Consider the following 25,469-nt stretch of genomic DNA (forward strand, 5'->3'; position numbering starts at 1 on the left):
CCCTCTGTATACAGACAGGCAGGGATGATTGGCAGGGGAGGGGAGGACACTGCTCGCCCCCTCTCTGGGCCCGGCCCCTCTGCCCTCCCTCTGTATACAGACAGGCAGGGATGATTGGCAGGGGAGGGGAGGACACTGCTCTCTCCCTCTCTGGGCCCGGCCCCTCTGCCCTCCCTCTGTATACAGACAGGCAGGGATGATTGGCAGGGGAGGGGAGGACACTGCTCGCTCCCTCTCTCTGCTACGTGCAAAGAAAAGAAATCCTGCCAGACAAATGATCATTTTCTTCTTCATAGCCAAGCGGTGGTGACCGAGGAGCCCGGTGGCATCGGGACCTGCTGGACTCATATGCCAGGGGGTGCTAGTGGTGCCCAGCCCTAGGATTGGGATATAATACAAGGAGCAGCCTCTGGACCTCACATCTGGACCTCCTGCCTCTTCCCTGGGTGAGTCCACATCACTGCCACCTCTGCCAGGCGCACCAGTGGGCACAGGCCCCCAATAGCCCCTTCCAATGCACAATTATGGACCCCCCGACATCTGGGGTCCACCTATATCCCTCCTGCAATCCTTACGGGCAGCCTGGCACCATGACCCTGGGTGTTTCTCCAAAGCCAGAACCATTGGAGCCATAGGTGCCAGATCTGATTGCGGGAGGGGGGCAGATGCAATTTATGGTGTGCCTTGCGCCCCCATCCATCGTCCGGCCCTGGACATCATCCCCATCCCCTTATAATAGACATAACCCATACCGGGCACTGTGCCCCCAGGTGGCATGCATTGCTGTCATTATCCGAACCACTTTGTGCCATTTTCCTCTCCGGTTATTTAAGGCAGTAGAGACCCCCGTAAACCCTTGCACCCCTCTTTATACCACCCAGGTCCCCCGTCCATTGTCCGGCCCTGGACATTATCCCCGACCCCTTATAATAGACATAACCCATACAGGTCACCGGGCCCCCTTGGGATCTTGCATTCCTGTCATTTTCCGTGCCGCTTTGTGCCATTTTCCTCTCCCGTTATTTAAGGCGGTAGAGACCCCCTTATACCCTTGCACCCCTCTTTACACCGCCCAGGTCCCCTGTCCCCTTATAATAGACATAACCCATACCGGGCACTGGGCCCCCCGGTGGCATGCATTTTCCTTTCCGCTTTGTGCCATTTTCCTCTCTGGTTATTTAAGACGGTAGAGACCACCTTATACACTTGCACCCCTCTTTATACCGCCCAGGTCCCCCGACCATCGTTTAGCCCTGGACATCATCCCCGGCCCCTTATAATAGACATAACCCATACAGGTCACGGGGCCCCCCGGGATCTTGCATCGCTGTAATTTTTCGTGCCGCTTTGTGCCATTTTCCTCTCCGGTTATTTAAGGTGGCTGTGACCCTCGTAAACCCGTGCACCCCTCTTTATACCGCCCAAGTCCCACAACCATTATCCGGCCCTGGACATCATCCCCCATCCCCTTATAATAGACATAACCCATACCGGGCACTGGGCCCCCCGGTGGCACGCATCGCTGTCATTTTCCGTGCCGCTTTGTGCCATTTTCCACTCCTTTAAGGAGGTAGAGACCCCCCCTTAGACCCGTGCACCCCTCTTTATACCGCCCAGGTCCCCCCTTTCTGCCCCGTGCCATGCTGCGGGCCCTGTGGTGTTTATATTTGTCTTTCTCCCATGTGGAGCTTGCTGAAGGTGAATGCAGGCTTGCACAATTCATAGCGTGGAGGGGGGGGCGGCGGGGGGCTTCGGGGAAATGCTGCTGCCCATTGGCAGGACGAGGGGGGGCGAGGAGGCGATGGCAGTGCACACACGCACATATGGTGCGGAGAAAAGGCTCAGAAATCCGCTCCGGAGAAACTGGTTCCCCCTGTTCGGCAGTTGGTGCGCTCCGGGCTGTTATAACGCTCCCGTACTATTATACCCAGCTGCATTATCCCATTATAACGCTTTGTATTCTGCCCTCATTCACATTGCGCAGGTTTCTGAGAGTCCCTTAAAGGGGTATTCCGCTTCAGGCGGAGAAAAGGTTGTGCTGCATTTTGAAGACCCTCCGCTTGCTGGGAATGAATGGAAACATTGTGATTAACATAGAGAGGCTGAAAAGAGCTGATGGTTTGTCACAGTGTATCAGGAGAGGAGCACCGGTAACATTGTAACCAAATGCAGGAACAGAATATGGCCCATTTCAGCTCAGGTCCACCTTTTTTGAGGGGTAGAAATGGCCCCCTGACCTCGTAAGCCCCTGTACGGCTGCACCAGTGATATGTCCGCCCCTGGTTTTCCCCTGTACGGCTGCACCAGTGATATGTCCGCCCCTGGTTTTCCCCTGTACGGCTGCACCAGTGATATGTCCGCCCCTGGTTTTCCCCTGTATGGCTGCACCAGTGATATGTCCGCCCCTGGTTTTCCCCTGTACGGCTGCACCAGTGATATGTCTGCCCCTGGTTTCCCCTGTATGGCTGCACCAGTGATATGTCCGCCCCTGGTTTTCCCCTGTACGGCTGCACCAGTGATATGTCCGCCCCTGGTTTTCCCCTGTACGGCTGCACCAGTGATATGTCCGCCCCTGGTTTTCCCCTGTACGGCTGCACCAGTGATATGTCCGCCCCTGGTTTTCCCCTGTATGGCTGCACCAGTGATATGTCCGCCCCTGGTTTCCCCTGTACGGCTGCACCAGTGATATGTCCGCCCCTGGTTTTCCCCTGTATGGCTGCACCAGTGATATGTCCGCCCCTGGTTTTCCCCTGTACGGCTGCACCAGTGATATGTCCTCCCCTGGTTTTCCCCTGTATGGCTGCACCAGTGATATGTCCTCCCCTGGTTTTCCCCTGTATGGCTGCACCAGTGATATGTCCGCCCCTGGTTTTCCCCTGTATGGCTGCACCAGTGATATGTCCGCCCCTGGTTTTCCCCTGTATGGCTGCACCAGTGATATGTCCGCCCCTGGTTTTCCCCTGTATGGCTGCACCAGTGATATGTCCGCCCCTGGTTTTCCCCTGTATGGCTGCACCAGTGATATGTCCGCCCCTGGTTTTCCCCTGTATGGCTGCACCAGTGATATGTCCGCCCCTGGTTTTCCCCTGTATGGCTGCACCAGTGATATGTCCGCCCCTGGTTTTCCCCTGTACGGCTGCACCAGTGATATGCCCGCCCCTGGTTTTCCCCTGTACGGCTGCACCAGTGATATGTCCGCCCCTGGTTTTCCCCTGTATGGCTGCACCAGTGATATGTCCGCCCCTGGTTTTCCCCTGTACGGCTGCACCAGTGATATGTCCGCCCCTGGTTTCCCCTGTATGGCTGCACCAGTGATATGTCCGCCCCTGGTTTCCCCTGTACGGCTGCACCAGTGATATGTCCGCCCCTGGTTTCCCCTGTACGGCTGCACCAGTGATATGTCCGCCCCTGGTTTTCCCCTGTATGGCTGCACCAGTGATATGTCCGCCCCTGGTTTTCCCCTGTATGGCTGCACCAGTGATATGTCCGCCCCTGGTTTTCCCCTGTATGGCTGCACCAGTGATATGTCCGCCCCTGGTTTTCCCCTGTATGGCTGCACCAGTGATATGTCCGCCCCTGGTTTTCTCCTGTACGGCTGCACCAGTGATATGTTCGCCCCTGGTTTTCCCCTGTATGGCTGCACCAGTGATATGTCTGCCCCTGGTTTTCCCCTGTATGGCTGCACCAGTGATATGTCCGCCCCTGGTTTTCCCCTGTATGGCTGCACCAGTGATATGTCCGCCCCTGGTTTTCTCCTGTACGGCTGCACCAGTGATATGTTCGCCCCTGGTTTTCCCCTGTATGGCTGCACCAGTGATATGTCCGCCCCTGGTTTTCCCCTGTATGGCTGCACCAGTGATATGTCCGCCCCTGGTTTTCCCCTGTATGGCTGCACCAGTGATATGTCCGCCCCTGGTTTTCATACACTGACAGCAAGTAGAGATCTTCCATTAAATGAGACACAGAACTTATTAAAGGGATGATCCGAGGTCAGGGTGGGCTGTCAGTGTCAGATTGGGGGGGATCATCTGACTCCTGAGACCTCCAGTGATCAAGATGCAGAAAATGGCACAGCGCCCTCATCTGTGTAGTGGCCACAAATGGTACTGCAGGCAACCCCTATTCACTCCTATGGGAGAGGGTGTGCAGTACCACTCACCTTGTTGCACCAATGATATGTCCGCCCCTGGTTTTCCCCTGTATGGCTGCACCAATGATATGTCCGCCCCTGGTTTTCCCCTGTACGGCTGCACCAATGATATGTCCGCCCCTGGTTTTCCCCTGTACGGCTGCACCAATGATATGTCCGCCCCTGGTTTTCATACACTGACAGCAAGCAGTTATCTCCCAAAAACTAAAATGAAAGACACAGGACTTATTAAAGGGATGACCCATGGACAGGGTGGGTAGTCAGTGTCAGATTGTAGGGGAGTTTGTATGTTCTCCCCGTGTTTGCGTGGGTTTCCTCCGGGTTCTCCGGTTTCCTCCCACACTCCAAAAACATACAGATAGGGACTCTAGATTGTGAGCCCCAATGGGGACAGTGTTGCCAAAGTATGTAAAGCGCTGTGGAATTAATAGCGCTATATAAATGAATAAAATTGTTATTATTATTATCTGACTCCTACCGATCAGTTAATTGAGGGCAGAGGATGCCACAGCGCCCTCATCTGTGTAGTCGCCACAAATGGTACTGCAGGTAACTCCCATTCATTCATATGTGAGAGCGTGTGTAGTACCACTCACCTTGTTGCACCAGTGATATGTCCGCCCCTGGTTTTCATACACTGACAGCAAGCAGAGATCTTCCAAAAAATAAAATGATGACAGACACAGAACTTATTAAAGGGATGGCCCATGGTCAGGGTGGGCTGTCAGTGTCAGATTGGGGGGGATCTGACTCCCAAGAACTCCAGTGATCAAGATGCAGAAGATGCAACTGCGCCCTCAAAAGTGTGGTGGCCACAAATGGTACTGCAGGCAACTCCTATTCACTCCTGTGGGAGAGCGTGTGCAGTACCACTCACCTTGTTGCACCAGTGATATGTCCGCCCCTGGTTTTCCCTTGTACGGCTGCATAGGCTGCACCAGTGATATGTCCGCCACTGGTTTTCATACACTGTCAGCAAGCAGAGATCTCTCAAAAACTAAAATGAAAGACACAGAACTTATTAAAGGGATGACCCGAGGTCAGGGTGGGCCGTCAGTGTCAGATTGGGGGGATCTGACTCCTGAGACCTCCTGTGATCAAAATGCAAAAGATGTCACAGCGCCCTCATCTGTGTAGTGGTCACAAATGGTACTGCAGGCAAGTCCTATTCACTCCTATGGGAGAGTGTGTGCAGTACCAGTCACTTTGTTGCATCAGTGATATGTCTGCCCCTGGTTTTCATACACTGACAGCAAACAGAGATCTCCCAGGAAATAAAATGAAAGACACAGGACTTATTAAAGGGATGATCCGAGGTCAGGGTGGGCCGTCAGTGTCAGATTGGGGGGGATCTGACTCCAAAGACCTCCAGCGATCAGATGATTGATTTGAGGGCAGAAGATGTCACAGCGCCCTCAACTGTGTAGTGGCCACAAATGGTACTGCAGACAACTCCCATTCACTCCTATAGGAGATGACACCTTGTTATGCAGTGCCCCCCGGTCGGGCAGTTGTGGACTTCGCAGGCACACTATGGGGACTTGAGCGCCAACCATGTACCTAGTTTTTTGTGCTCAATGTTCACACCTCTGGGAAACTCAGTCCATGTGGAAATCTTGGCCCAATAGTGTCATGGCAGCTCCCAGCACTGTACCGTCTATTGCTCCCTGGTATCATCCACATCTGACCTCTTTCCATTCATTTCCATAGAGGGAGCTCCTAATCTGAGCTGATATCTGCAGCTTTCTTATCACCATTATTTTCCAAGATCTCTGCTTGCTGTCAGCGAATACAAACTATTCTTTCCTGTTCTGACTTTTTGTTGCAATGTATCAGCGTCTGGAGGTCAGAAAATTGTCTTAGACTGGATGCAAATGTCACGAACCCTCAGCTGCGGAGAGTTTTAGCTTTTTTGTTTTTCAGCCTCTGACCATTCACTCACAGCAAGCAGAGATTTTGAACATGTTATTGAAATATAAAGTCTATTGGAAAGTGGGGGAAGGGACAGGTCACATATGTTGTGCATGGATGAGTGTAGTTGAGGCCTGCAGACCCCCAGGAAGGCGGTGGGGGGCATTTCCCCCTCTTTCTTCCTCTGCTTTCTGAATATTTATCATCTTAGTTCACCTCCTGGGAACTTTATGAGCTAATTCAGTTCCTGCTGAGAGGAGACCCCCCACCTCCATATATAAACCCCTCCAGCTCCTTATGGAGACCCCCCTCAATGCGGTGACCCCCACCTTCATATGGAGACCCCCACCTCCATACGGAGACCCCCAACTACATACGTAGACCCCTCCACCTCCATATGTAGACCCCCCACCTCCATACGGTGACCCACACCTTCATACATAGATTCCCACCTCCATACGGAGACCCCCGCCTCCATACGGAGACCCCCACCTCCATACATAGAGCCCCACCTCCATAGATAGACGCCCCACCTCCATACATAGACCCCCACCTCCATACGTAGACCTCCTCCTCCATACGTAGACCGCCCAGCTCCATACAGAGACCCCCACATACATATGTAGACACCCCACCGTTATACGGAGACCCCCACACCTCCATATGTAGACCCCCCACCTCCATACGGAGACCCCTGCCTCCATACGTAGACCCTCCCCACCTCCATACGGAGACCCCCTCCTCCATACGTAGACCCCCCAGCTCCATAAAGAGACCCCCACATACATATGTAGACACCCCACCGTTATACGGAGACCCCCACACCTCCATATGGAGACCCCCCACCTCCATATGGAGACCTCCACCTCCAAACATAGGCCCCAGCCTCCATACGTAGACCCTCCACCTTCATACTGAGACCTCCATAAGAAGATCCCCGCCTCCATACGTAGACCCCCACCTCCATACGTAGACCCCCCCCACCTCCATACGAAGACCCCCCCCACCTCCATACAGAGACCCCCTCCTCCATACAGAGACCCCGCACCTCCATACAGAGACCCCCCACCTCCATATAGAAACCCCCCCCACCTCCATACGTAGACCCACCACCTCCATATAGAGACCCCCCGCCTCCATAAGTAGACCCTCCCCACCTCCATATGGAGACCCCATTACTCCATACGAAGACCTCCACCTCCATACGGAGACCCCCTATCTCCATACGGAGACCCCCACCTCCATAAGAAGACCCCTGCCTCCATAAGTAGACCCTCCCCACCTCATACGGAGACCCCATTACTCCATACGAAGACCTCCACCTCCATACGGAGACCCACTATCTCCATACGGAGACCCCCACCTCCATAAGAAGACCCCTGCCTCCATACGGAGACGCCATTACTCCATACGGAGACCCCCTTCTCCATACGGAGACCCCCTATCTCTATACATAGACCCCCCGCGTCCATACCCAGCTGTGCGCACCCTGTAGGCCATGTTGTGAAAAGCAGCTGTTGGCACCGACCCCTCATGCTACCGATATTGCCACATTCGACGGAAAAACCAACTCTGCGGTGTCAAAACATATTATAGAAGAACATGGCACATGGAGACGTAGAGAATTACTTAGCTCCATAAAATAACTTCTTAAAGGGGTTGTCCACCATTTTTCTTATTTAAATGCATGCGGTTTGGGCTAAAAAAAATATTAATTCTGCAATGGGTTTCATTACAATGTTTGGGCCGTTTGCCTTCTACAGCCTCTGAGCTGCGCTGTCTATTTCCTGCTGCAAAATGAGTTAACTGAGGATCTGTCAGCGAGTTCTTAGGGATCTTATCTCTGTTATCTGTGTTTTTTTAGCTTCCTTGCAGGTAATGCCAGAACTGCACAGACTGACTCCTACACCAATCACATACATAAGGGGTCTGCAGAGAGCTGGTTCACATGACCCCGTAGTGGTGATTTCCTATTGTTTGTATGATGGGGGGGGCTCATTTAGCGGCGTCTTGTGTTACCCCCAACACGTGGGGGGTTATATTTATCCCCTCTTGTGCAGCTGGGATAGGAGAGCTGCAGGACAGGTGCATGTGCATCTGTTTCCTCTGCAGCCGAGGTGCCAGCTCCCAGGGTGCAGCGGGGGGTCAGGAGCTGGCGTGATGCAGCTGCGGGGAGCACTCAGCGGTGACATGTGCCCGGGTCACCAGGAGGGTGGAAAAAGTAACCTCATGTCACTGACACGACCGACAGGGGATCAAACATTACAGGCTCGGTCCATATGACAGGACGACTGCTGTACACAATCATGGGGCCTAGAAGTCATGTACCCGGTGTCCAGGGGTTTGGGGTTCCAGTACCCAGTGTCCAGGGGTTTGGTGTTCCAGTACCCGGTGTACAGGGGTTTGGTGTCCCAGTACCCGGTGTCCAGGGGTTTGGTGTCCCAGTACCCGGTGTCCATGGGTTTGGTGCCCCAGTACCCGGTGTCCATGGGTTTGGTGCCCCAGTACCCGGTGTCCAGGGGTTTGGTGTTCCAGTACCCGGTGTCCAGGGGTTTGGTGCCCCAGTACCCGGTGTACAGGGGTTTGGGGTTCCAGTACCTGATGTCCAGGGGTTTGGTGTTCCAGTACCCGGTGTCCAGGGGTTTGGTGTCCCAGTACCCGGTGTCCAGGGGTTTGGTGTTCCAGTACCCGGTGTCCAGGGGTTTGGTGTTCCAGTACCCGATGTCCAGGGGTTTGGTGTCCCGGTACACGATGTCCAGGGGTTTGGTGTCCCGGTACCCGGTGTCCAGGGGTTTGGTGTCCCAGTACCCGGTGTCTAGGGGTTTGGTGCCCCAGTACCCGGTGTCCAGGGGTTTGGTGTTCCAGTACCTGGTGTCCAGGGGTTTGGTGCCCCAGTACCCGGTGTCCAGGGGTTTGGTGCCCCAGTACCCGGTGTACAGGGGTTTGGTGTCCCAGTACCCGGTGTACAGGGGTTTGGTGTCCCAGTACCCGGTGTACAGGGGTTTGGTGTCCCGGTGCCTGGTATACAGGGGTTTGGTGTCCCAGTACCCGGTGTACAGGGGTTTGGTGTCCCAGTACCCGGTGTACAGGGGTTTGGTGTCCCGCTACCTGGTATTCAGGGGTTTGGTGTCCCGGTACCTGGTATTCAGGGGTTTGGTGCCCCAGTACCCGGTATACAGGGGTTTGGTGTCCCAGTACCCGGTGTACAGGGGTTTGGTGTCCCAGTACCCGGTGTACAGGGGTTTGGTGTCCCAGTACCCGGTGTCCAGGGGTTTGGTGTCCCAGTACCCGGTGTCCAGGGGTCTTATGTCGCCCCTACACATAAGGCCTTTGGGTCGGCAGCTATCTCGCCCTCCATACACATCAGGCGGTGGGCTAGCAGCCATTGTTGGGTCCTCCGGTCTCCGTGGCCCGCAGTCGTGTCTTCTGTCCCCGTGTCCTGTAGTGCGAGGTTCCGCCATTTTCCGCCTCTATATTTTATTGCACTATTTTTTGTTATTTTTTCGCCTTTATCCCTTTCTTATGACGTGCTCCTGCTTTCTATGTGATTAGTATAATGCTCCTTTATGAGGTGTGCGCCCGATAATAGGACGTGTGTCACGCATGATGCGGCTGCGGTTTTATTGTAGCCTTTATGAGATGTGTCATTATTATTATTGCTGTATTTTGGGCTAATTTTACCCTGCGTTGTCGCTTGTGTTGTTGTTGCTGCGGTTTATCAGGTCACAGGCGGGTTCATCATTATGGATGTGCATGTAATGAGGAATCTCAGATGTAATTGTCTGGGCGGCAGAATATCCTCACACTATGATAAGATGAAATGCCGCGCATGCTTTTATCATGATTAATAATGACGTCCTGTTCTTAAAGGGAGTGTGACCTCAAAATAAAATAGTGTTCACATCAGAAATGTTTCAGTCCGGAAGAGTTTTCAGCAGGCTCCTTTTCATCAGAGGCAGGATTACAGTGACTGATAACAACTCTATACACAGTAGATAACATAGGATCCAGCATTCACAATAGGTGATGTCACAGCTCACCTCCTCCTCTTCCTGAACAATGACTGATAACACCTCCTGTATACAGTGGATAACCTAGTATCCACCATTCACAATAGGTGATGTCACAGCTCACCTCCTCCTGTACAATGACTGATAAAACCTCTATATACAGTAGATAACACAAGATCCACCATTCACAATAGGTGATGTCACAGCTCACCTCCTTCTCTTCCTGTACAATGACTGATAACACCTCTGTATACAGTAGATAACATAGGATCCACCATTCCCAACAGGAGACATTACAGCTCACCTCCTCTTCCTGTACAATGGCAGATAACACCACTATATACAGTAGATAACACAGGATCCAACATTCACAATAGATTTTGTCACAGCTCACCTCCTCCTGTACAATGACTGATATCATCCCTACATACACTCACTATTCACAATAGGTAATGTCACAACTCACCTCCTCCTCTGCTGTACAATGACTGATAACACCACTATATGCAGATAAAAGAGGATCCACTCACTATTCACAATAGGTGATGTCACAGCTCACCTCCTTCCCTCTTGTACAATGCCTGATAACACCACTATATGCAGATAAAAAAGGCTCCACCATTCACAATAGCTTATGTCACAGCTCACCTCCTCCTCCTGTTCAATGACTGATAACATCTCTATATACAGTAACAGAGGATCCAGCAATCACAATATATGATGTCACAGCTCACCGCCTCCTCCTGTACAATGACTGATAACATTTCTATATACAGTACATAACACAGGATTCACCATTCACAATAGGTGATGTCACAGCGCACCTCTTCCTCCTGTACAATGACTGATGACATCTCTATGGACAGCTGATAACACAGGATTCATCATTCACAATAGGTGATGTCACAGCTCACCTCCTCCTCCTGTACAATGACTGATGACATCTCTATGGACAGCTGATAACACAGGATTCATCATTCACAATAGGCGATGTCACAGCTCACCTCCTCCTCCTGTACAATGACTGATTACATCTCTATGGACAGCTGATAACACAGGATTCACCATTCACAATAGATGATGTCACAGCTCACCTCCTCCCCCTGTACAACAGCTGATAACAAAGGACTGATCACTCAAAATAGGAGATGTCAAAGCTGACTCTGTCCCACTCCCTTCACAATGATCTATGCACACGCTCATTACATGCTTCAATACATAAGCTATGGTCAGAGTCTGTTCATTGCTGCTAATATACATGCGAGTTTTCTGAAACCTCGATTATGAGTCTAAATAAGCCGCAGTGGCCGGTGTGAAAACTTCAAGATTTCTCTTTATTATTTTTTAACAAAGATTATCCCAAAAAATATATATATCCATTAAACACCAAAATTGGTTTTACCTATAGATAATTTTTTTTATTACACATTCCCTTTATCTCCATTTGGCCTTGAATCATACTTCACTCATTTCTATTGTACTGTTATAGAAAAATCTGATTAATAAAGCAGGCTGAGATATGGAATATCATAGTGTCACTCTAATCTGCTCTCAGCAGTGTCCGTCAAGCTGATAGTTGGCCATGAGGCTGGCCAGTGCTCAGCTAGTCTCTTCTGTGAGTCTTGTAGCCTTATTAATCAGATTTTTTAATTTTTTTTAGGCCTCTGCTTTTAGTTATTCCACTATATATTCTGCTATGTATCTGATAATTAAAAACACAGTTCAGGTATATTTGTATTGTAAAATTTGTATTATTAAAATTGTATATCTATTGTAGTAAAATCTGATTAATAAAGCAGGCTGAGAAATGGAATGCCATAGTGTCACTCTAATTTTCTTCTCTGCTCTCAGCACAGTCTCAGTCAAGCTGATAGTTGGTAACGAGGCTGGCCAGTGCTCAGCTTCTCTCTTCTGTGAGTCTTGTAGCCTTATTAATCAGATTTTTATTTTTGTTAGGTCTTTCAATTTTCAATTTTAGTGATCCTGCTATATATTCTACTATATATCTGGTAATTAAAAACACAGTTCAGTCTTTAATCTCCATTCAGCCTTGAAACACAAGTCATTTCTTTCTATTGTACTACTGTAGAAAAATCTGATTAATAAAGCAGGCTGAGCTATGGAATATCATAGTGTCACTCTAATTTGCTCTCATCAAAATGTCAGTTAAGCTGATAGTTGGTAATGAGGCTGTCCAGTGCTTAGCTTGTCTTTTCTGTGAGTCTTGTTGCATTATTAAATCAGATTTTTTTTAAAAACTGTTTAGGCCTCTGCTTTTAGTTATTCTACTATATATTCTGCTATGTATCTGATCATTAAAAACACAGTTCAGTCTTTAGTCTCCAGGTTTGAATCACAACTCATTTCTTTCTATTGTACTACTGTAGAAAAATCTGATTAATAAAGCAGGCTGAGATATGGAATATTATAATGTCACTCTAATCTGCTCTCAGCAAAGTTTCATTTAAGCTGATAGTTGGCAATGAGGCTGTCCAGTGCTTAGCTTGTCTCTTCTGTGAGTCTTGTAGCCTTATTAATCAGATTTTTTAATTTTTTTTAGGCCTCTGCTTTTAGTTATTCTACTATATATTCTGCTATGTATCTGATAATTAAAAACACAGTTCAGTCTTTAGTCTCCAGCCTTGAATCACAACTCATTTCTTTCTATTGTACTATTGTAGTAAAATCTGATTAATAAAGCAGGCTGAGAAATGGAATGCCATAGTGTCACTCTAATTTTCTTCTCTGCTCTCAGCACAGTCTCAGTCAAGCTGATAGTTGGTAACGAGGCTGGCCAGTGCTCAGCTTGTCTCTTCTGTGAGTCTTGTAGCCTTATTAATCAGATTTTTATTTTTGTTAGGTCTTTGAATTTTCAATTTTAGTGATCCTGCTATATATTCTACTATATATCTGGTAATTAAAAACACAGTTCAGTCTTTAATCTCCATTCAGCCTTGAAACACAAGTCATTTCTTTCTATTGTACTACTGTAGAAAAATCTGATTAATAAAGCAGGCTGAGATATGGAATATTATAATGTCACTCTAATCTGCTCTCAGCAAAGTTTCATTTAAGCTGATAGTTGGCAATGAGGCTGTCCAGTGCTTAGCTTGTCTCTTCTGTGAGTCTTGCAGCCTTATTAATCAGATTTTTTAAAACATTTTTTAGGCCTCTGCTTTTTAAATTTTAGTTATCCTACTATATATTCTACTATTTATCTGATAATCAAAAACACAGTTCAGTCTTTAGTCCACAGCCTTGAATCACAACCCATTTCTTTCTATTGTACTACTGTAGAAAAATCTGATTAATAAAGCAGGCTGAGCTACGGAATATCATAGTGCCTCTGCTATTTCCTCTACTCCATTCTCTTCTCTCCAGCCGATATTTGGTAATGAGGCTCGGCAGTGAACAGACTAGCCTTTTCTCTGACTTCTGCAGCCTTAGTAATCAGATTTTCTTAGGTATTTATGCCTCTTCCTCCCAAATATTGTTCTCCTACTCTATATATTATAATGACGTTACTAAAGAGAATGACCTACTCCTATTCCAGTGCATACATTCTATTGTTCGATGTTATCAACCATGGGAAGATGCTTATAGAAATATTCCTCATGATTTTTATTATATTTCACATATCTTCAGTACGTGATAAATATCTGTCGCCATTTTTTTAACACCAGTGCATTTTTATAACCTTTAGGCTTTACTTTCCCATTAAATGGGACCTTTCACCTGCCATATATATGCAATTTTTCTTACCTGGTGTAAATGCCGCTCTTCTCCTGAATTCGGCGCTGTTTTTCTTTTGTTTCTGCGCCTCTGCGTTCCTGAGATATGGCCTCCTGTTTCCTGTATCTAAATCTAGTCTTGTTGCCAAGTGGGTATGGTCTTCAACTGTTATGGGCGGTCTTTTACAGGACCACGCCCAAATGGCAAAAAAGGACTAGATTTATATTAAAGGAAGAAAGGGCTTTATCTCAGGAACAGAGAGGCGCAGGAAAAAAAGAAAAACAACGCCGGATTCAGGAGGACAGCGGCATTTACACCAGGTAGGAAAATGATTACTTTTACAACTCCCTTTAACTAGGGCCCCTGGTGCTTTGCTAGGACGTGACCTTTGTGCATTGCACAGATGCCACAGGCCTGGGCATATCAATTTAATGAGCGTCATTAGCATGTGGGTGACGACTTCACCTTGTAAACAGTGTTGATGTAATGAATGGAAGAGTTGGGGAAAAAGGTCCCCAGCTGTCAGCTTGACATTGGCCCCCAGCGTGACAGGCGGCCTCACACAGCTACAGACATAGCAGAGCTGAGTTTGTACTTTGACATTTTGTGATATCCATAATATGACACTATACATGGCTGGTACTGCGAAGCTACAAGGAAATCATCCCAATTTTTGAGAAGCTTCTGCAGAAAGAGCAGACTGCAGAAAAAATGCCCCATGAATAAAAAAAATACTATTTTTTCCATTTTTTTGGGGCAGGGATGCACACCATAAACTCCGATATATGATCACAGATTTTCTTACATGGATGTTTTAATGATATTTTATTGTATATAATTTTATGGTGTATACTTTTTTATATTTTCTAATTTTTTTTATTTTATTTTACTTTATATCATTTTATGTTGCATATTGTTTTGTTTTACTTTTTTATACTTTCATTTTTTTATGATATTTTAAATAATTTTGTATTGTATACTGGATTTTTTTTATGTGATATCTTGTATTATATCATTTTATGTTGTATAGGTTTTTTAAATATTTTTTATCTTTTGGGATTTTTTTATATGATATTTTATTTTGTTATTTTATGTTATATTCTTTTTTCTTTTTTTATTACCTTTTATTTTTCTTTATGTTTATTGTATACTTTTTATATTTTCTGATATTTTTTTCTTAATGATATTTTATATAATTTTTTGTTGTATACTGTTTTTTAAATTTTTTATTTTATCATTTTTTATATCCTTTTATGTTGTATTTTGATTGTTTTTAATAAGCTATCTTGTATTATATAATTTTATGTTATAGATTTCTTTTTTACTTTTTTATACTTAACTTTTTTATATTTTATATAATTTTATATTGTATACTTTTTTATATTTTAAGTTGTTTTTTCTTCATGATATTTTATATCATTTTATGTTTTACACTTTTTTTTAATTCTTTCTATATTTTCATTTTTTTATTTCTTATTTTATATCATTTTATGTTGTATTTTTTATTTTTTTACAAGATATCTTATATTATATCATTTTATGTTTTATATTTTTTTTATATATATATTTTTTATCTTTTGGAATTTTTGTAATATGATATTTTACATCATTTTATGTTGTATTGTTGATTATTCTTATATATGTATATATATATATATATGTATATATATATATATATATATATATATATATATATATATATATATATATATATATATATATATATATATATATATATATATATAATATCTTGTATTATATCATTTTATGCTGTATAGTTTTTTTATACATATTTTTTATCTCTTTTGATTTTTAATATGATATTTTACATCATTTTATGTTGTATTCTGTTTGTTTTTTACTTTTTTTATATTGTCAACTTTTTTATATTGTTTTATATTGTATACTTTCTATATTTTCTATTTTTTTAATGATATTTCATATTATATAAATTTATGTTGTATACTTTTTATGTTTTCTATTTTTTTTTATATTTTTTATCATTTTATGTTGTATACTTCTTTATATTTTCTATTTTTTTTAGATATTTTATATAATTTTATGTTGTGTACTTTTTATATTTTCTATAGTTTTTTATGATATTTTATATCATTTTATGTTGTATACTTTTTTATATTTTCCATAGTTTTTATATGATATTTTATATCATTTTATGTTGTATACTTTTTTATATTTTCTATTGTTTTTTTAAAATATTTTATATCATTTTATGTTGTATACTTTTTATAGTTTCTATAGTTTTTATATGATATTTTATATCATTTTATGTTGTATACGTTTTATATTTTCTATTTTTCTATGATATTTTATATCATTTTATGTTGTATACTTTTTATATTTTCTATTTTTTATATGATATTTTATATAATTTTATATTGGATACTTTTTATATTTTCTATAGTTTTTATATGATATTTTATATCATTTTATGTTGTATACTTTTTTATATTTTCTATTGTTTGTTATATATTTTATATCATTTTATGTTGTATACTTTTTATAGTTTCTATAGTTTTATATGATATTTTATATAATTTTATGTTGTATACTTTTTTATATTTTCTATTGTTTTTTATATATTTTATATCATTTTATGTTGTATACTTTTTTTATTGTTTTTTATATATTTTTTTATCATTTATGTTGTATACTTTTTATATTTTCTATTTTTTAATGATATTTTTGTATCATTTTATGTTGTATACTTTTTTATATTTTCTATTTTTATATGATATTTTATATTGTTTTATGTTGTATACTTTTTTATATTTTCTATTTTTATATGATATTTTATATCATTTTATATTGTATACTTTTTGTGTATTTTCCAGTGTTTATATGATGTTTTATATCATTTTATGTTGTATACTTTTTTATATTTTTCTATTTTTAATGATATTTTTTATATCATTTTATGTTGTATACTTTTATATTTTCTATTTTTATGATATTTTATATCATTTTATGTTGTATACTTTTTTATATTTTCTATTTTTATGATATTTTATATCATTTTATGTTGTATACTTTTTATATTTTCTATTTATATATAATATTTTATCATTTTATGTTGTATACTTTTTTATATTTTCTATTTATATATAATATTTTATATCATTTTATGTTGTATACTTTTTTATATTTTCTATTTATATATAATATTTTATATCATTTTATGTTGTACACTTTTTTATATTTTCTATTTTTTATATGATATTTTATATCATTTTATGTTGTATAATGGGTTTTTTTTTACATATTTTTTTTTATATGTTTGATTGTTTTTTATACGATATTGTATTATAGAAATGAGCTCTCAATATAAATTGGGAAGGGGCTGCAGAGTTTTATGTTCCCTTCTGCCTTGTTCGGAGTTGGCTGACATCTCGCTGGTACGCTTGGCCCCATAACACCGCGGTTTTGTGAGCGTCCAGCCGTCCCACATGTGGTTGCTGCCTGGATGACAGCTGCTAGATGTGGGTTTACATTTCAGAACCGGAGATTTATTTGTCTCTGACAAGCCTTTCATCCCTGCCACAGGGGCGGAATAATATTATCCATATTGTAATAACTTCTGATATTACAGCCGCCTAAAAAAAAATCAATCGGCTGCAGCGAAACCGGCCGACCCCTCTGATGTCATCGCTCCCGTCCCACATACCAAAAATTAATATTATACCTTACTAAGTCACATATTCCAGGGATTCACAATGACGAGCTCTTTCTTAGTAAATAATTATTACAGGCGGTGAGCCAGAGGCTTTATATAGAGAGCAATGAAGAATTATGTAAATTGCCCAATGTGGGGTTATTGGCAGTGAGGCCGGGGCCAATTGTTTGCATAATTGTTTGCATGTTTACATAATCGGTTTGTCACCATGTTTTGGCGGCATCATAGTGCGATTACCTCATGGAACAACAAAGGCGTCACCCAATGTTCCCACACTATTAACCTGACCGCAGTATTATAGTAACTTGTACATAGGGACAGTATTATAGTAGTTATATTCTTGTACATAGGGGCAGTATTATAGTAGTTATATTCTTGTACATAGTGGCAGTATTATAGTAGTTATATTCTTGTACATAGGGGGCAGTATTATAGTAGTTATATTCTTGTACATAGGGGCAGTATTATAGTAGTTATATTCTTGTACATAGGGGCAGTATTATAGTAGTTATATTCTTGTACATAGGAGCAGTATTATAGTAGTTATATTCTTGTACATAGGGGCAGTATTATAGTAGTTATATTCTTGTACATAGAGGCAGTATTATAGTAGTTATATTCTTGTACATAGAGGCAGTATTATAGTAGTTATATTCTTGTACATAGAGGCAGTATTATAGTAGTTATATTCTTGTACATAGAGGCAGTATTATAGTAGTTATATTCTTGTACATAGGGGCAGTATTATAGTAGTTATATTCTTGTACATAGGGGCAGTATTATAGTAGTTATATTCTTGTACATAGGGGCAGTATTATAGTAGTTATATTCTTGTACATAGGATCAGTATTATAGTAGTTATATTCTTGTACATAGGGGCAGTATTATAGTAGTTATATTCCTGTACATAGGGGCAGTATTATAGTAGTTATATTCTTGTACATAGGGGCAGTATTATAGTAGTTATATTCTTGTACATAGAGGCAGTATTATAGTAGTTATATTCTTGTACATAGGGGCAGTATTATAGTAGTTATATTCTTGTACATAGGGGCAGTATTATAGTAGTTATATTCTTGTACATAGAGGCAGTATTATAGTAGTTATATTCTTGTACATAGGGGCAGTATTATAGTAGTTATATTCTTGTACATAGGGGCAGTATTATAGTAGTTATATTCTTGTACATAGAGGCAGTATTATAGTAGTTATATTCTTGTACATAGGGGCAGTATTATAGTAGTTATATTCTTGTACATAGGGGCAGTATTATAGTAGTTATATTCTTGTACATAGGGGCAGTATTATAGTAGTTATAGTCTTGTACATAGGGGCAGTATTATAGTAGTTATATTCTTGTACATAGGGGCAGTATTATAGTAGTTATATTCTTGTACATAGGGGCAGTATTATAGTAGTTATATTCTTGTACATAGAGGCAGTATTATAGTAGTTATATTCTTGTACATAGGGGCAGTATTATAGTAGTTATATTCTTGTACATAGGGGCAGTATTATAGTAGTTATATTCTTGTACATAGAGGCAGTATTATAGTAGTTATATTCTTGTACATAGGAGCAGTATTATAGTAGTTATATTCTTGTACATAGGGACAGTATTATAGTACTTATATTCTTGTACATAGGGGCAGTATTATAGTAGTTATATTCTTGTACATAGGGGCAGTATTATAGTAGTTATATTCTTGTACATAGAGGCAGTATTATAGTAGTTATATTCTTGTACATAGGAGCAGTATTATAGTAGTTATATTCTTGTACATAGGGGCAGTATTATAGTAGTTATATTCTTGTACATAGAGGCAGTATTATAGTAGTTATATTCTTGTACATAGGGGCAGTATTATAGTAGTTATATTCTTGTACATAGGGGCAGTATTATAGTAGTTATAGTCTTGTACATAGGGGCAGTATTATAGTAGTTATATTCTTGTACATAGGGGCAGTATTATAGTAGTTATATTCTTGTACATAGGGGCAATTTTTATTAGAAAAAACAAACATAAATACATGTATAAGAAACAAAAACTCACATTAATACAAGCCACAAATCACTGAGGTTACACAGACACCGGCACTAAATATTCAGATCAAATACAGAAATAAAGTAACGAGTCCACACCTGTGCGGGGGAATGAAGCATCAATGAAACTCAGCAATAACATACAATATATAGAAGGAGCAGAGTGATACTCATCATCCCGAGTCAGGGACATTCTGTCCACCACCGGTGTCCATGGCAGATTCTACCTGAGGGTCTACAGAGAGGGGCCTCCGCTTTGGCGGGGGATGTTCCTCTATGTCCCTGTCACATTCAAGTGTCCCCAATTCCCTCTCAAAATCATCATCATGGGACAAAGCCCCATACTTGTTGGACACGACCATTGCACCCACAGAGCTCTGGACCTTCTTACTAGCCCTGTCACATGCAGCCTCAGGTCTACGGGAGGACGCGTCCTTCTTCTTCCTTTTATTCTGACTAATGGTCCAGTCATCAGAGACAGATGCTGAAGGGGGGGCCACCTGAGACTGCTGGGCCTGAGGGACGACCTCCATGTTCCCCTCCTCACCCTCCTGCTCTGGTACTGGTATTAGCTGAGCGGACACCCGGGGGATATCGGAGTTGGGCAGTACCTCTCCTGATGGTAAAACCTCCTCCTGGGCCTCTGCCACCACCTCCTGAGCCTCCGCCACCACCTCCTGAGCCTCTGCCACCACCTTCTGAGCCTCCGCCACCACCTCCTGAGCCTCTGCCACCACCTCCTGAGCCTCCGCTGCTGCCATCACATCCTCATCAGGGAACTCTCTGCAGATGTTGTGCCAGGCGTCTGGACAGTCCCTGTGAGGATGGCCCATCTTACCACAGAGGTTGCACCTGACGTCCCGGCAGTCTGCAGCGACATGACCGATGTCCCCACACAGGCTGCACTTCACCACGGTACAGACATTGGCCAGATGACCAGTTTTACCACACTTGAAGCACTTTTGGGGCTGCCCGGGGTAGTAACATCTCCCCTTCTCCCTCCCAATGAAGAAGGAGTTGGGCAGGTGGGCAGTGATATTATTATATTGCCTCAGCTTCACCAGGACCTTCCACCCCATAGTCCAGATACCGTCCTCATCCCTGACCTTGGTGAGGCCAGAGACGAGGTCACAATGCCTCCGGAGCCACACCTCGATATCCTGTGGGGGAACGGCCTCATTCCAGAAGGTGACATTCACTGTGACAGTATCGGGCCTGGAAATAGGGACCAACAAAAACTCATTCCAGTCCTCAGTGTCCCTGAACTTGGGGTAATCGGCCCAGAACCTGTCCAGGTCAGACATGAGCTTAAAGCTGACGTCATAGCCCTGCCCGTCCTGCAGATTAGAGACCGCCAGGATCTCACGCGGCACAAACCCCATCTGGCGGCACAGCAGCTCCCTCACCACAAACCTGCGCTGCGGCAGAACCTCCTTGGGACCTATGTACTTAAAACGCACAACATTAATACGCTTGAAAGTCTGGCCGGTATAATGGGCGCCGGAGGTGAAGGATGGGGCGCCGCGGCTCCAGGCATTCCTGGGGGGCACCTGCCGGGACACCCTGGGCTGACGGACAGGACGAGGGTCTGTAGCAGGGGGGGCTGGCACACCTTGCGGGTTAGACAGCAAAGGGGGAAAGTCACATATGTCATGCACATCAACATGAGCAGCATCATCATCACCACAATGTGCAATGTCCATCACAGACTGTGAATCCCCTCCAGCCCCCGACCCCACAGGCACAACAACACCATCCCCAGCCTGTGTACCGGCCACCGCAGCACAGACAGTCACACATGGAAGGTCCTGCTCCTGTGCGGGGCACTCTGGGACTTGTAGTGCCTCCACTGTCTGAGGTGTAAGCTCCTGTATCTGCAGTTGTGTCCCATCCTGAAAACAGAATCTGGCCGCCTGTATCACCGGTCGCGTCTGCTGTTGGGGGGTCTCGTCCCGAGCGGCCTCTGACTGTACATCAGGGGTCTCCACAGCACAGTCCTGCCTATGGGAGGCCAAACATTCCTGGGTCATATAGGACTCCTTCAGGGGCCCCATACTCTCCAGCACAGTGTCCATGTCCTGCACCACACTCGCCAGCTCCAAACCCTTCTTGTTCAGTCTCTGGTCACACACAGAGGTCAGATCAGGATTAGTGGCCTTCAGATTATAGAGACAGTCTATCTCCGCCTGCAGCATGCCTTTCATCGACTGTAACTCACCCAGTCTTCTGACTAGTCCAGGCATCTCATCCGCTAACTGCGGCTCGGGTACACACACTGTATCCACAGCTTCAGGCTTGGCCACAGGTGCAGGGACCTTGAACACAGGCTTGTTACAGGCCTCCACCACAGATGTCTGCATGGTGGTCTTGCTGGACCCAGGCACTGGGACTTGCTTACCGCTGGCACCGGACTGCGACCTGGTGCGTCCTGAGCTCGCCATGCCGGACACCACATGCTGCTGCCGGAGATTTTCTTGCAGGGTCTGCTTCTCCAAAGATGTCCTCTGTCTGCGGGCCGGAGAGCTGAGCTGCACAGCTGACGGTGATGGAAGCTGAGCTCCTGGCTGGAGCTGTGCACTGACCGGGGCTTCTCTGCAGGAATCACAAGACTTTACACTTTGCTGCATTTCTTTAGGGACATATTCCGGCTTCTTTGCTGCACTTGGAGTTGGTTTTCCTCCCAAAACATTACACACCGATTCCTTAGATTCTCCTTTCCTGCTGGAGCTTTGTGCAACATTCACAGGTCTCACAGCGACTCTGGGGGTGGTATTCCCAATAGAAGAGGCCTGGGAGCCATGTCCCAGTGTAGGCCGGGAAGCCTGGGCCTTGCCTGGGGAGCTTCCCCGCCCAGGGGGGCCCCGCCCTGGGCTTGCTCCAGACATCAGGAGAACTGCTCACACACAACCTCACAGCTTGGGGGCAGTATTATAGTAGTTATATTCTTGTACATAGGGGCAGTATTATAGTAGTTATATTCTTGTACATAGAGGCAGTATTATAGTAGTTATATTCTTGTACATAGGGGCAGTATTATAGTAGTTATATTCTTGTACATAGAGGCGGTATTATAGTAGTTATAGTCTTGTACATAGAGGCAGTATTATAGTAGTTATATTCTTGTACATAGGGGCAGTATTATAGTAGTTATATTCTTGTATATAGGGGCAGCATTATAGTAGTTATATTCTTGTACAGAGGCAGTATTATAGTAGTTATATTCTTGTACATAGGGGCAGTATTATAGTAGTTATATTCTTGTACATAGGGGCGGTATTATAGTAGTTATATTCTTGTACATAGAGGCAGTATTATAGTAGTTATATTCTTGTACATAGGGGCAGTATTATAGTAGTTATATTCTTGTACATAGGGGCGGTATTATAGTAGTTATATTCTTGTACATAGGGGCAGTATTATAGTAGTTATATTCTTGTACATAGAGGCAGTATTATAGTAGTTATATTCTTGTACATAGAGGCAGTATTATAGTAGTTATATTCTTGTACATAGGGGCAGTATTATAGTAGTTATATTCTTGTACATAGAGGCAGTATTATAGTAGTTATATTCTTGTACATAGGGGCAGTATTATAGTAGTTATATTCTTGTACATAGGGGCGGTATTATAGTAGTTATATTCTTGTACATAGAGGCAGTATTATAGTAGTTATATTCTTGTACATAGGGGCGGTATTATAGTAGTTATATTCTTGTACATAGGGGCGGTATTATAGTAGTTATATTCTTGTACATAGGGGCGGTATTATAGTAGTTATATTCTTGTACATAGAGCAGTATTATAGTAGTTATATTCTTTTACATAGGGGCGGTATTATAGTAGTTATGTTCTTGTACATAGAGGCAGTATTATAGTAGTTATATTCTTGTACATAGAGGCAGTGTTATAGCAGTTATATTCTTGTACATAGGGGCAGTATTATAGTAGTTATATTCTTTTACATAGGGGCAGTATTATAGTAGTTATATTCTTGTACATAGGGGCAGTATTATAGTAGTTATATTCTTGTACATAGGGGCGGTATTATAGTACTTATGTTCTTGTACATAGAGGCAGTATTATAGTAGTTATATTCTTGTACATAGAGGCAGTATTATAGCAGTTATATTCTTGTACATAGGGGCGGTATTATAGTAGTTATATTCTTGTACATAGGGGCAGTATTATAGTAGTTATGTTCTTGTACATAGGGGCAGTATTATAGTAGTTATATTCTTGTACATAGGGGGCAGTATTATAGTAGTTATATTCTTGTACATAGGGGCAGTATTATAGTAGTTATATTCTTGTACATAGAGGCAGTATTATAGTAGTTATATTCTTGTACATAGGGGCGGTATTATAGTAGTTATATTCTTGTATATAGCAGCAGTATTATAGTAGTTATATTCTTGTACATAGGAGCAGTATTATAGTAGTTATATTCTTGTACATAGGAGCAGTATTATAGTAGTAATATTCTTGTATATAGGAGCAGTATTATAGTAGTTATATTCTTGTACATAGGAGCAGTATTATAGTAGTTATATTCTTGTACATAGGGGCAGTATTATAGTAGTTATATTCTTGTATATAGGGGGCAGTATTATAGTAGTTATATTCCTGTACATAGGAGCAGTATTATAGTAGTAATATTCTTGTACATAGGGGGCAGTATTATAGTAGTTATATTCCTGTACATAGGGGGCAGTATTATAGTAGTTATATTCTTGTACATAGGGGGCAGTATTATAGTAGTTATATTCTTGTACATAGGGAGGCCATGCCCAGTAATCCATATCACTGATACGTGGCTCTCGTAGAGTCCACAGTCACCGCTCCATGCTTCCTTTGTATCTCAGACTTGCCTGACCTGAATTCTATGTGACTTTAGCCGGTCACAGTGTAAATATCACTGGAATCGGGAAATGGCACACAGCCATTAGTGACAAGCTTCCATTCTTTAGAATGTGCCCTTATCCAGTCTATACTCTGCCAGCGCGAATCCTTAGACCCTATGATGTGTAGATCTGTCAATATTTGGAAAATTTGGGTAGTGCTGAAACCGAGTTGATGTTCATTTAAAGGGCTCTCCCATTTTACATAACCCCTATGTAACTGCCACTTAGCCTATTGCTGGTCCGACTGGTGGTGGAGACGTCATTATGGGCAGACTAGAGGTGGAGGTGTCATACTGATGTGGGGTTGTTGTTATGGTCTGACTTGTGGTGGAGGCGTCATACTGGGGTGGGGACGTCATTATGGGCTGACTGGTGGTGGAGGCATTGTACTGGTGTGGGGACGTCGTTATGTGTTGACTGGTGGTGGAGGCATTGTACTGGTGTGGGGACGTTGTAATGTATTGACTGGTGGTGGAGGCATCGTATTGATGTGGGGTTGTTGTTATGGTCTGACTGGTGGTGGAGGCATCGTACTGATGTGGGGACGTCATTATGGGCTGACTGGTGGTGGAGGCATCGTACTGATGTGGGGACGTCATTATGGGCTGACTGGTGGTGGAGGCATCGTACTGATGTGGGGACGTCATTATGGGCTGACTGGTGGTGGAGGCATTGTACTGATGTGGGGACGTCATTATGGGCTGACTGGTGGTGGAGGCATTGTACTGGTGTGGGGACGTCATTATGGGCCGACTGGTGGTGGAGGCATTGTACTGATGTGGGGACGTCATTATGGGCTGACTGGTGGTGGAGGCATCGTACTGATGTGGGGACGTCATTATGGGCTGACTGGTGGTGGAGGTGTCGTACTGGTGTGGGGACATCGTTATGGGCCGACTGGTGGTGGAGACGTCGTACTAGTGTGGGGACGTCGTTATGGGCCTACTGGTGTTGGAGGTGTCGTACTGATGTGGGGACGTCATTATGGGCTGACTGGTGGTGGAGGCATTGTACTGATGTGGGGACATC

The 25,469-nt window shown here is 43.6% G+C and overlaps 1 protein-coding gene across 1 annotated transcript in view; it reads left to right on the plus strand.

Moving 5' to 3' along the window:
* Positions 1 to 206: 206 nt before the first annotated feature.
* The window catches only part of LOC142276052 (RING finger protein 24), a 91,811-nt gene continuing 66,548 nt past the window's right edge, over positions 207 to 25,469 (plus strand). The window contains exon 1 of the mRNA XM_075332601.1: positions 207 to 446. The gene's annotated coding sequence lies outside the window, so the exon portion shown is untranslated. The remainder of the gene's footprint in view (positions 447 to 25,469) is intronic.

Source organism: Anomaloglossus baeobatrachus, chromosome 1 (assembly GCF_048569485.1).
Source record: "Anomaloglossus baeobatrachus isolate aAnoBae1 chromosome 1, aAnoBae1.hap1, whole genome shotgun sequence".
NCBI classification, from domain to species: Eukaryota; Metazoa; Chordata; class Amphibia; order Anura; family Aromobatidae; genus Anomaloglossus; species Anomaloglossus baeobatrachus.